At 34.4% G+C, this 12,109-nt stretch overlaps 1 protein-coding gene across 1 annotated transcript in view; it reads left to right on the top strand.

Moving 5' to 3' along the window:
* The first annotated feature begins 8,090 nt into the window (after positions 1-8,090).
* The window catches only part of cher (filamin A protein cher), a 149,266-nt gene continuing 145,247 nt past the window's right edge, over positions 8,091-12,109 (top strand). Inside the window, exon 1 of the mRNA XM_088227166.1 lies at positions 8,091-8,150. The gene's annotated coding sequence lies outside the window, so the exon portion shown is untranslated. The remainder of the gene's footprint in view (positions 8,151-12,109) is intronic.

Here is a 12,109-nt window from a genome sequence, read left to right as displayed (position 1 = left end):
GCCGTACTCAGGCGAAAAATCAACACCATTTAAATAATTAGTTATTGTTCAACATAAATAAAAACTACACCAATTTTTTGATTTTTTAAACTATAGTTAGTAGTTCTAAGATATTAAATATTTATGTTTTTGTAATTCTTTTTTAGTTATGTCTAAAATATAAAAACATATAAAAAATATTGGTTTAATTAAATTGAATTTTAAATAAATTGGAAGCACTTTCAATAAAGAAACACGGAATCTAAATTTTCTGAGTAAAAAAGAGACCGATGTAATGGTTTTGTCCTATTCCCACCCGAATGTTGCGTTTTTTTAAATGCAGAAAGATGGATAATCTTCATTTAAGTCGTTTTATAATCTTAACTCATTTAAGCTTGTTTTGTTTTTATATCTAAACTTTTATGCAATCAAATGTCCAAATATTTAATTAATAAGATGGTGTTAAATAATGGGTTAAAATATGGGCAGAATGGTGAATGTTACACAGTGTGTAAAGTGGCCACTTAAACCAACCATTGACAGGTCATAAGCCCTGTAGATGCCTAGACTTCTACATTACCTTCTCTTAAATGTTCTTCATCTCTGTTGTAATATGTAAACAACTCCCCAGGGAGTTGAATCCAGTCCTTGTCTACAAAAATTTGGACAAACTCAAAATATCGTTGATTAATTAAAATGTTAGACCACAATGTTTATGTTTCAAACATAAAAAACATTAGTACTTTTGAATAAATTAATAATTTAAAACAAAATACGTGTGTGCATAAAGAAAAATTGCATGCATTGCAATAACATATTCAATGAAATTTAGTTTTCTTGCAAATGTTCGGGTTGATTGGCCAGATTAAAAAATATAAAGGACCGGAGTTGGTCCGCGAGGCGTAGATTGCTGACCCCTGAATTAGATCATTAGATGACGCACTTCATGAGATAACAGCGGGGTTCCCTGTCGATAGTGACCTGGTGGATTTTTTTTAAGCTGGCGCGTGCGCTATACTTACACGTACGCATTGTGTAGTATCAGTGAATAAGCCCGTGGTATGACATCGCACGGCATACGCATTATTTTATTTTATTTTATTAACATAAACGGCAAATCTGCACTTTACAAACATTTATAATACTAAGATATTTGGCTTAATATATATATTTTTTGAAAACATAAATTTCCTTATACCCAAGATTTATAAAAAAAATAAACCTAAAAATAATGTAAGATTTATATTTTAAAAAATAACCTAAAAGTTATACAGCATATTCAGTAGAAAGTTTAAATAATTCAATTCAATTCATTTATTTTAAATACAACATATACATTACAAACATATATTCAATACGTACATATTATAAAAAAGAAAAAAAATACACAAAAGAGACTCATGTCAAAGTAGTAGGAGAATCCTGCTCCGGAAAACCCCTTCGGATACATGGAACAGATCAATATCCAGAGTGATGTTGCTCAGCATAGCGGTAGCCCCTCCAACAGGCATAACCATCGGCAGGTTGGTCCTGAATATCGGAATATGAAACAATTTATGCTGACGCTGTGTTAGGTTATTATTGGGAACATACAAACCAATGCTCATCATAATCTCAGAATTATCGATCATACCGCGCAACAATCGATAAAAATGTGTAGTCAAATACACATTCTTTCTAGTCTCTAAACTGTTGTAGCCAAGCATACCCTGGAGAAACTCGGTCGGGTAGAGCCGAGGATAATACCCGCACTCTCTCATGTAGAGATATCTCGGAAACTTCTTTTGGATTTTCTCCATCATAAGAGAGTACTTCAGTTCATGTGGCCCCCAAATCATCTAGCCACTCTCGAGTCTACTTCGCACCGAGGAGTTGTAAAGAGTTCTCAGTACGCGGGTATTTTCGAAAACCCTGGCAGTACGCAGAACAAATCCTAACATCTTCAATGCATTACCACTGATTGTCTCTATGTGTTCATTAAATGTCAGGGTGCTCACAAATCTAACGCCCAGATCCTTAATATTCGATGTTCGTATCAGATTCTGGTCATTCATTTTGTAGCGAAACATTAGGAAACATTAAACCTAAGTTTGTTTCGCCTTCCCCATTCAGATATATTAGATATATCCGCTTGGAGAAGACGAAAATCGTCAGAAGTTGTCACCTTTAGGAATAGTTTTAAGTCATCCGCAAACAACAGAAAACGCGAGTACGCAATAATACAACATTATACAGTAACACAAAAAGATAATCATAAGTACTGTTTCATACAGCTGGGCAAAGTAAACAAAAAACTGTATATATTATGAAATGCACGAATAAATAAATATAATTACCATTCACCATCTTTGAAAAAGTTCAAAAGGTTTTTTCTTTAGGAACAATACCCTACACTTAATATATCAGATACGTGGGAATAACTATTGCCGAGTTCATGAAGTCTGTTTAATACGCCATTACAAGTATACACTGTCCGTGAATTGTTGCTACAAAACGGTGGCACCTGTCTAGTCATTCTTCCAGGCACCCTGAAGTTGATGAGAGATAATGGTTCAGGGCAATCTCGTATTGAATTTACAATTTTGAATAAATTTAAAAGGTCTATAATTATTTTTCTTCTATGAAAATAATATCTGTCTCTCTCGCGCTCAGACGCGCTTATGAGCGTGACATAGACAACTATTGCTTTATTAGTTGCTAATGATATGGTAATACAATATACACAGGATGCTTCTGCGTTCGTCTGAATTTCACTGCGATTCTTAATAGTAAAAATATAACAATATGGACGAGTAAAATGTTATGGATTAAAAACACTTTGCATATTAAATATACATTGGTAGATATTTTTTTTTTCATTAACAGTATTATTAATTTATTGAGTCACAAGTCCCAAATCCATGGGATCGGATATAATATATTTGCCACGTCTTCCATGTTGATTTTTATTCTCACTACTAGCGTGATCGGATTATGTAAATATGCATTTAGCACAAAACAAACTGACAGATCTAATTATTATCGGTTAACTTAAACATTATGTTTTTCAAGAGGAAGATAAAAAAACCGTACTATTATATTTTTGGGGTTTATAGTCCATAATCGATGACACACACATGCCAAAACATTTCACCTGAAATAGAACAATGACTGATAAAGCGGTGTCATCATTTTCCATAGAATATAACAATCCACTACAACAAATTATGCAACTCTAACAGTATTGCACAGAAAGACGAGAGCATCGATCTGCAGTACATTTACAGCGTCCCCACCATCAAGATATGAATTACAAAGGAACGTGGCTTATAAAGAGACCACAGGGCATGGTAACGCCTAGCAGTTCAGTTTAACGTAATCATACAGTTCCAACACGTAGTTCAAGTTATCAATTTATTATCTCCAAATTTAAATACTTAATTACTTTTTAAAAACATTAAATGTAATAAATAAATAAATAGATAAACAAATATGTTACGGATGTCCAAACGGAAAGCGGCCCTTGTAAGGACCGCCACTGCGTTAGGCTAAGTGTTTAGAATTAGGGATCTCGGTATGTGTTAGAAATGAGCTGTCCCTCCAATAAAGACTAGTATTTGTCCCTTTCGGGGGTTGCCTTTTCCGTACCGAGACACTTAGAATAGGCATTTAGTTTGTAAATTAGTTTAAAGTATATTTTTGAATGTCCATTGTTTCGCGCTGCGTTGCCGCCGCAAGAATGCCCTGAGAGCTGGAGGGGGTAGTGCCTATATACGTGGAGGGAGGGAGACAGATAGTGCGGGCGTGCGGCCTTCTCTATCGCTCTCTCTCTCTCCGCGTGGCATACGACGGCTAGGCCCGCTCGGCGGGGTGAATGGTGGGGCACGTAGCGCGAACGGTATATAACATGTACAATTGAAAATAAACGACAATATCCCAGACATCACCTCCCTCACCTCAGACATCCTTCCAACAATCATCGCCGGCAACTTCAACTCAAAACATAAATCATGGAACAGCCGGCGCAACAACACAAACGGCATCTCCCTTAGACAATACCTGGACAGACACGACAAACTCGACGTCATCGCCCCGGCTGAACCCACCTTCTTTCACTCCGCTGGCTACCCACTCGACGTATTAAACATTGCAATCACATCCAACTTCAACCATTCACACTCCATTTTCACCACCAACGAACTCAATTCCGACCACAATCATGTTTTCCTTATATTAGATGACCTTACCAACTCCATCTCACCCAAACATTTATCAAAAATAAATTGGACCAAAGTAAAAAACTCCCTTCTCAACAAATTTGCCCTCCCCTCCTCAATAACAAACAGTGATGAACTAGACCTTCAAATCGACAAATTCAACTTCATCATCACTGATGCCATATCTGAAGCTTCTGCCACCATTCCTTCCCCTTACAACAATCACCTTCAACTTCCTCCCCATATTAATAAACTGATCTTATCCAAAAATAAATCAGAAAGAAAATGGCAAAAATCTCGAGACCCCAGCGACAAAAACCTCACCAACCATCTTCAGAGTAAGGTTAGAGCGGCTCTCTTAGAATTTAGAAATAAATTCTGGAGAGATAAACTCGGCAGCGTCAATCCTCAAAACGGCACCCTTTGGAAAATCTCTAAAACTCTACGAAACCCCACCCCCCCAAATAACCCTATTCACGCCCCAGCCGGCCTCCTCTTTGAGGACACAGACAAAGCCGAAGCCTTCGATGATAGTCTCGAACTCCAATTCAGCCCGAACAACTCTAACATCAACATCCCTTTCATAGAAAAAATAAATAAGAAAATCAACTCAGTCCCCAGATCCCCTCAAAAAAACAATACCCTCTTTGCCACACCGGCTGAAATCTTAAAAATTATCCGAAACCGCCCAAACAGAAAAGCTCCGGGACCCGATGGAATCCCCAATATCGCCCTAAAATCTCTCCCCTTTAAAGGTGTTCTTCACCTGACATACCTCATCAACTACGCCTTCAGACTTCAGTACTTTCCGAAAATTTGGAAAGACGCTAATGTAGTTCTTTTCCCCAAACCGGGAAAAGACCCAAAATTCTGTGACAACTACAGACTGAACTATAACTGAACCCCTTAATCTCCGACCTATATCCATAATTTACCCAACCCCTCCCGTCCCCTGATATACGGAGAAAAGAGGATATTTATTTTTTTTTAAATACGTTTTTGATTTTTTAAATTAAAAAAGTATTAAAAAAAAAAAAAAAACTTCTTTCTTTTATAATATTTTTTAAAAAGATAACCAAATAAGTAAATAAAAAATATATATATTTACCAGCCCACCATCAAAAGACCTATGAGGCACCCCGTATATCGGAGACAATACAACCCATCCCAAAGCCATGACTCACCATAGACTATGGAGGTGTGAGGGCAGCCCTCGGAACTCCATTTCGTCACTTAAAGATACTATAAACGACACTTCTTCTCTGACGTTTGGCTTTTACTCATCTCTACTCGCTGCTCCTCGACCCGGCTTTCTACTCGATTCTACTTCACTTCGCTTGACACCTTCGCTTCACCCTGGACTTGGATTTTGGACTTCTCTCCCTACGGATTCCTGACCACGGCAAACCGGCATCTTCAACCTGAAGTAAGAGGCCCTTCTGAGGACATCCCCGGCCCTGACGAGTTAACAAGATCGCCTAGTCTCTGCTGCCTTACAGCCAGTAGATCGGGACGTGTGCGTTAGTGACTGCAGCGGAACCACAACACGACGCCGGTAGCGCGTTAGCTAAAAAATAAATAAATTTAAAAAAAAATATATATATATATATATAAATAAATAAATATGCCAGGTCAAAACAGAGACTTGATAAATCCTTATGGGTGAGTTAATAATAAGGTGATATTATTGTGATGTCGGCTTCGTAGTGTAGTGGTAAGCGTGCTTGCCTACCGTGCAATGGTAGGCATGGTTTGAATCCCGACATGCCTGACAAAAAATATTTATTTAAAATGCATTTTTACACAAGAATATTTCAAAGTTCATGGACTGGCACATGACGCGAAAGACTGACCATCTTACCTTCATGTGATAAAAATGATCTAGATACGCTACGATTGGTTTACCAATGCAGTGTTATGCACCATAAGTTGCGAAAAGGGAATGATGATGACGATATTAATCTCTCTCATATTTCTTCGATAATTTGTCGGCAAATATTGATCAGTTTTGTATCGTCGCATTGTAATCTAAGGCCCGATGCATTTATCGTTTCCCGCCAAAGTGCACGTCGCCATTTTGATCCCAGCTACACGCGTTCTTAGTTTAAATTTAAATGTTTCCCCGCTATTTTATAATCCAACGATGTTATTTTAATAATGGCGCGCTGTTCAGATTAACCCAGCGACGTGGCAATTATTGCTGTTTATAATTTATTTAATTAGCATGCTAAGTTTATTGATATTAGCATGCGAAACACCACTGCAATGCGAAATAAATGTTTGAAATTATTTTTTTTATATATATATCTAAAGCTTTTTAGACAAGCACGGAATTTTAATAAATTAAGCATTTTGAAAAGATAGTTTGAGTTTCAACAGAGATGAAGAAAGTCTAGGGAATTACAAGGATTACGATCCGTAAATAGCTTGTTTAAAGTTACCCTTTTATAAACTGTGTGACGTTCTTTTAGTTAAAAAACATAGTCAGAATGCTTTTATTATGATTATGTATCAAGTTTGCATTACTTTGTTCAGTTCAGTTCCGAAAATAGTCATTTGTTAAAGTATATATTACAATATTTTCTGTTTGCAAACAAACATGCAATTTATTTTTTTTTTTTTCATAATTTCATCAGTGCATGTTTGTTCATCAGTGCATGTGCTTATTAAAATGTATGTCGTATTGGTTTTATATGTTTGTGCTGATGGTGTATAGTGGGTTTTTACATGTTGGTTTAATTGGTGTCCTGACGAAGAGACGGGTACATCTTGAAACCGGTAGGCATAGAGAAGTCGGTAAGTAATTATATACAAATATTTAATATTTTCAATTTTATTCATTCATATATATGTACATTGCAAAATGGAATATCTGAATTCATACATTTATAAATAATTAAAATAATAATGTAAAATTAGGTATGTATAAAAATAACACATAAGTATACATAATATCCAGAGTTAACATGTTAAAAAAGAAAGAGAATCTTGTAACGAAAAACTTCCTCAGAGACGTGAAAAATGTCAATGTCCAAAGTAATATTGTTCAATATAGAGGTGGTCCTTCCAACAGGCATAACCATTGGCAGGTTGGTCCTGTATATTGGAATGTGAAACAGTCTATGCTGACGCTGTCTAAGGTAATTATCCAGAACATGAAAGATAATGTTCCGCATAATTTCAGGGTTGTCAATAATACCGCGCAACAATCGAAAGAAATGCGTAGTTAAATAGTCATTCCTTCTGGTCTTCAAACCGCTGTAACCAAACATACCCAAAGAGTTCTTTGGGGTAAAGCCATGGATAATATCCGCACTCCCTCATGTAGAGAAACCGAAGAAATTTCTTCTGAAACCTCTCCACCATAAGAGAGTACTTCAACTCACTCGGTCCCCAAATCATCGAGCCGCTCTCGAGTCTACTTCGCACCAACAACAAACAAAATAACATTTAGTAATCTTTAATTGTTTTCCTTTTTCAGTATTTTTACCTGAGAGTAGCCATCGAGTCGAAGACACTCGTCCAGGGCTCTGGTTCTATTTAACACAGAACCCTGTATTCTTTTTTTCCCTGAAAACACAGAAACACGTGTAAGAACCTAGTAAGTTTTTTTTTAAATTGATGTTTAAATATTAAGTAAAGTGGCTACTTATACCAGCCTGTAAATGTTCAGACATCCATATTTTCTTCGTTAAATGTTCTCCATCTCCGTTGTAATATATTGATAGTTATATTTTTTGTATTCTTCATCCTCACGGACAAAGAAAATTCTGTTTTCAAATTGCATAAATTAAAAAATTGTGACCTGTGATATTTTGCAATTATCAATCTGAATTTAGCACCGGTGTTTGCTACTGCAAAATTATTGTGAATTAAATGCTAATGCTAATGATTCCACTACTAGATTCTGCATCCAATCACTTTAAAGTGATCTTGCGGTGTCGTCCGACAACACCTAAAGCTTACTTCACTTGGGTAAGCAATATTTTAATAATAACATGCAACCTGATACCTCACAATATTAATTTAAATATAAATTACGATAAACGCCCACGGCTAATCCCCCCCTGTGCCCGTGAACCAAATCACCCTGTGTTTTCAAATATGGAAAAGAACGATAAAATATTTCAAATTTGACATCTGTCATCGGAAAACACCCAGAACGTCCTAGCGACGAAATTTTGACGTTTTAAACTATTTTAAAACATGAGTCAAGTGTTCTTTTTTACTTTGTTTAATACTAAAACAAAAATACATTTTAATTCGTGGTCATAAAACATAAAAAAACATTTTGTTCCAGGATTATTCCAATTTCATGTTTTCAGCTATTTTACATATTATTTATTAATAACGTTTAAATTGTTTAATAAAAGAAAATTTTTTTACCAGCGATTACCTTTTTCAATTGACGTGTATTAAAATTAATTACAGTGGTTTTTAATTAAATTAAAATAACCAGAGAGTGTTACAAAATCAACGAATATTTTATTAGAGAAAAATAATTAGCAACATAAAAATTGATACTATTTTTAATCCAACTATTATCGTAAAAACATTTTACCTTTAAGATACCAATTTACATTTGAATACATTATTTTATTTTATTATTATTAGAATACCTATTTTTTAATTATCTTATTCAAAATTTAACATCAAACGTTTAGAAAATAGTTACACATTAAAAAAAATTATTAACATTTTTTTTCGTTTACATTTGGTACATTTTTATTACATAATAATATATAACTTGACAACTTTACATGTAAAAAAAAAATCCAAATGGGCATAGCCTGTGCGTGGGTTTAGTAGATCTAAAATACGTAAATCTATGGTGTAAATGCATAATATATAAAAATAATAAAAAAACACAGTAAAAATTTAATTTTACATTCAGGTTGTTTTTTTTTTTTAATTTGAGTAATAGCAAAGAGTAAAGAAATAAAAAATATAAAGAATATTTAATTTAAGTTAATAATTAAATTAGGAAAAAATACGAGAGCAAATTAAAAGTTCATCAGGAAAAGAAAACATTGACATTTATAATATCAAGTAATTAACTTAATTAATCAAGGATCACATTAAATTCAAGCTGAAATTAAAAATTTGGATATATAAACCAACTTATTTCTGTACTTTCAAGATTTTTTTAAAAACATATGTTTTAATTTTGTTATTCTTTTTTATTACAACATTTTATGTATATTCTTTCGGTTAACATATCAAAAACTTGACTTTATTTGATTTATCAGTCTTATGATTATGTTATATTATTATTTAATAAAATTTTGAATGTTCTTGAGTTAACATGTAATCCTACACCAAGCAGAAAAGTTGTCTCTTTTTGGTGTGGTATTTAGTTTCGTTTTTTTATGTTTATCTTAGATGTAATACTTATATTAAATATGTATCTATTTAAAAAACGTTTTCTATAAATAAAAATAAATAAAAAATCGAAGTGTCGCGTCGTTTGCAATTAATTGTTACCAAGCGAATTCAATATTACAAAATATATTTCAAACATAAATTTTTATTCGTTTCATGTTTTATTTTTCGCTGTACATTTCATTATGAAATAATTTATAGTATTTTAAAAGCACCCAAATTAAATAACAAGGAAATGTTATATTATTTTACTAAATGGTTATATCAAGTGAAAAAATATGCGTGGTTCACATAAAATCCAAAAATCCATAAATAATCCACAAAAATACTTCAAACAAACAAACAAAAAAACCATCACGCCGTTTCCCCGTAGGGGTAGGCAGAGAGGATAGAACGCCATAACACTCTATCTTGGCATACAGACCTCGCTTCCTCTACATTCATACATCTTCTCATGCACGCACGTCGATTATTCCTACCTTTGACATGTCCATCTTATTATTTAAGTATTTGATGGACTTGGTCATGCCATGTCTTTCTCGGTCTTCCTCGTTTTCTGCATCCATTACCATTTGCATCGTAGATCCTTTTAGCCGTTCTTTCGCTGTCCATTCGCTCTACATGTCCAAACCAACGCAGCACCCCTTTCTTGATTCTGTCAATAATGCATGTCTTAGCCTTACACACTTCACGGATCTCGACATTTGTGCACCTATCATACATCGTTTTACCACACATTCGCCTGAGGGATCGCATTTCGACAGCATTCAACCTACTTTCATCATTATTTTTCCAATTCCATACTTCTTTCCCATACATTAGAGTTGGCACTAGAACTCCGTTGTGAACTGCTAGTTTAGCCTCCTGCGATAAACATTTGTTTGCCAAAGTAGATTTTAGTGCACCGTTCACCCTGTTCCCGGCACTCACCCTCCTTTCAATATCTTTCTCGGCCTTTCCGTCCCTAGTACACATACTTCCTAGGTACACAAATTCTTCTACCTGATTCAGAATATCTTCGTTCACGCTGATCTCACATTTAGTTATATTTTCATCCCTTTCAAAAACCATCACTTTCGATTTATCAACATTCATAAGCAAATCGCTTGCAAACATCGCAGACTTTTGATACCAAGAATTGAAGGTCTTCTTTGCTGGTAGCAAAAAGCTCGGCATCATCCGCATACAGAAGACAGTAAAAAAAAATACTTCTGATGTGATTATTCGCCGGCGAAAATAATTCTCGGAACTGTGAAAGTGATTTTTCTTCATTTGAGAAGCCGAATTATTTTCTACAAGTGACAATCGTAAAAGCTTACGACATGAGCGCTAGTTCCATTGACGTTTAGTTTCGAATGTCTCGTGAAGAAACATCTCCTTTCTCTTATTACTTAATCTCTCTATTCCTCTCTCTTTATGCCCCTTTTCCCTTTGAGAATTAATTTTAATATTTGGCTGATTTAAATAGAGCCATTTTTATGGAAAATCACCGCCCTTACGAATAATCACCATAAGGGCGCTTTATAATTGTATTCTTATTCTTAGTAGTGGGGGTCAGTGCTATGCAAGCTCCTGACTGCGACCTGTGAAGATCTATTGTGACGGGTCCCCGTGAATAGTTCTCGCCCTCCAAGCCCATGTCTATAAAGAGCCTGGCTACTGTGTGGAAGACGAGAGTTTACATTTCGCTAAATCTCCCTTTCCAAGCCCAGTAGCTCAATCACAAAAACCTATCGACGTGCTAATAAGCGACGTGATAACAATTTCTCAGCATGGTTGTTTATCGTTTTCGAAATCACAATGGAACATCCTTGAACACCTAATATTAAATGTCAAAATATTTACGTTTCACGACGTATAATCTTGCTGCGCAATCACATATTTGAATTTCACCGGTGTAAATATGGAAAATATTCCAAAACTGTTATTTTTATTTATTTATTTATTATTTATCACGCTATTTATTGCATTTAGCCGGCGCGGCGGTTGGAAAGCCAAATATCAATAAAAGCAGCGCCATAGTAATTGTAATTTTATTTTTACTTTTTTGTATTCGATACTCCTGACTATTTTGCAAATACAATATAAGTCACTGAAATGAAATATTTAGGTGTAATGTTGGATTCAAAACTTACATTTCACCAAAACGCTAAGATGGTAATAAATAAGATTGCAAAAAAAATATCAATTTTGGGAAGGATCAGAAGATTTATTGATAAGGACTCCTGCAAAACTATTTACAAAGCAATTATTGAGCCACACGTTAACTACTGTAGTAGCATTTTATTTTTATCAAACAAAGAAAACATAGATAAACTAACTGTATTACAAAATAAAGCCTTTAGAATCATTTTGAAAAAAAACAGATATACGAGGGTAAAGTCGATGGTAAATGAAATGAAATTATTAACATATAAACAAAGAATATTTTACAATACAATGATATTTGTTCATAAAATTATAAACTCTAATAAAAAAACAGAATTTTGGAAAAAAAATTATCGGAACCAGCATGAACACGATCACAATACTAGAGAAAAGAACAAAATTAG

This window comes from Micrasema longulum, unplaced genomic scaffold (genome assembly GCF_059751315.1).
Source record: "Micrasema longulum isolate JH-2025_06_02 unplaced genomic scaffold, ASM5975131v1 h1tg000041l, whole genome shotgun sequence".
Taxonomy (NCBI): Eukaryota; Metazoa; Arthropoda; class Insecta; order Trichoptera; family Brachycentridae; genus Micrasema; species Micrasema longulum.
Note: the sequence above shows the minus strand (reverse complement) of the source record. Positions and strands in the feature narration are given on the sequence as shown.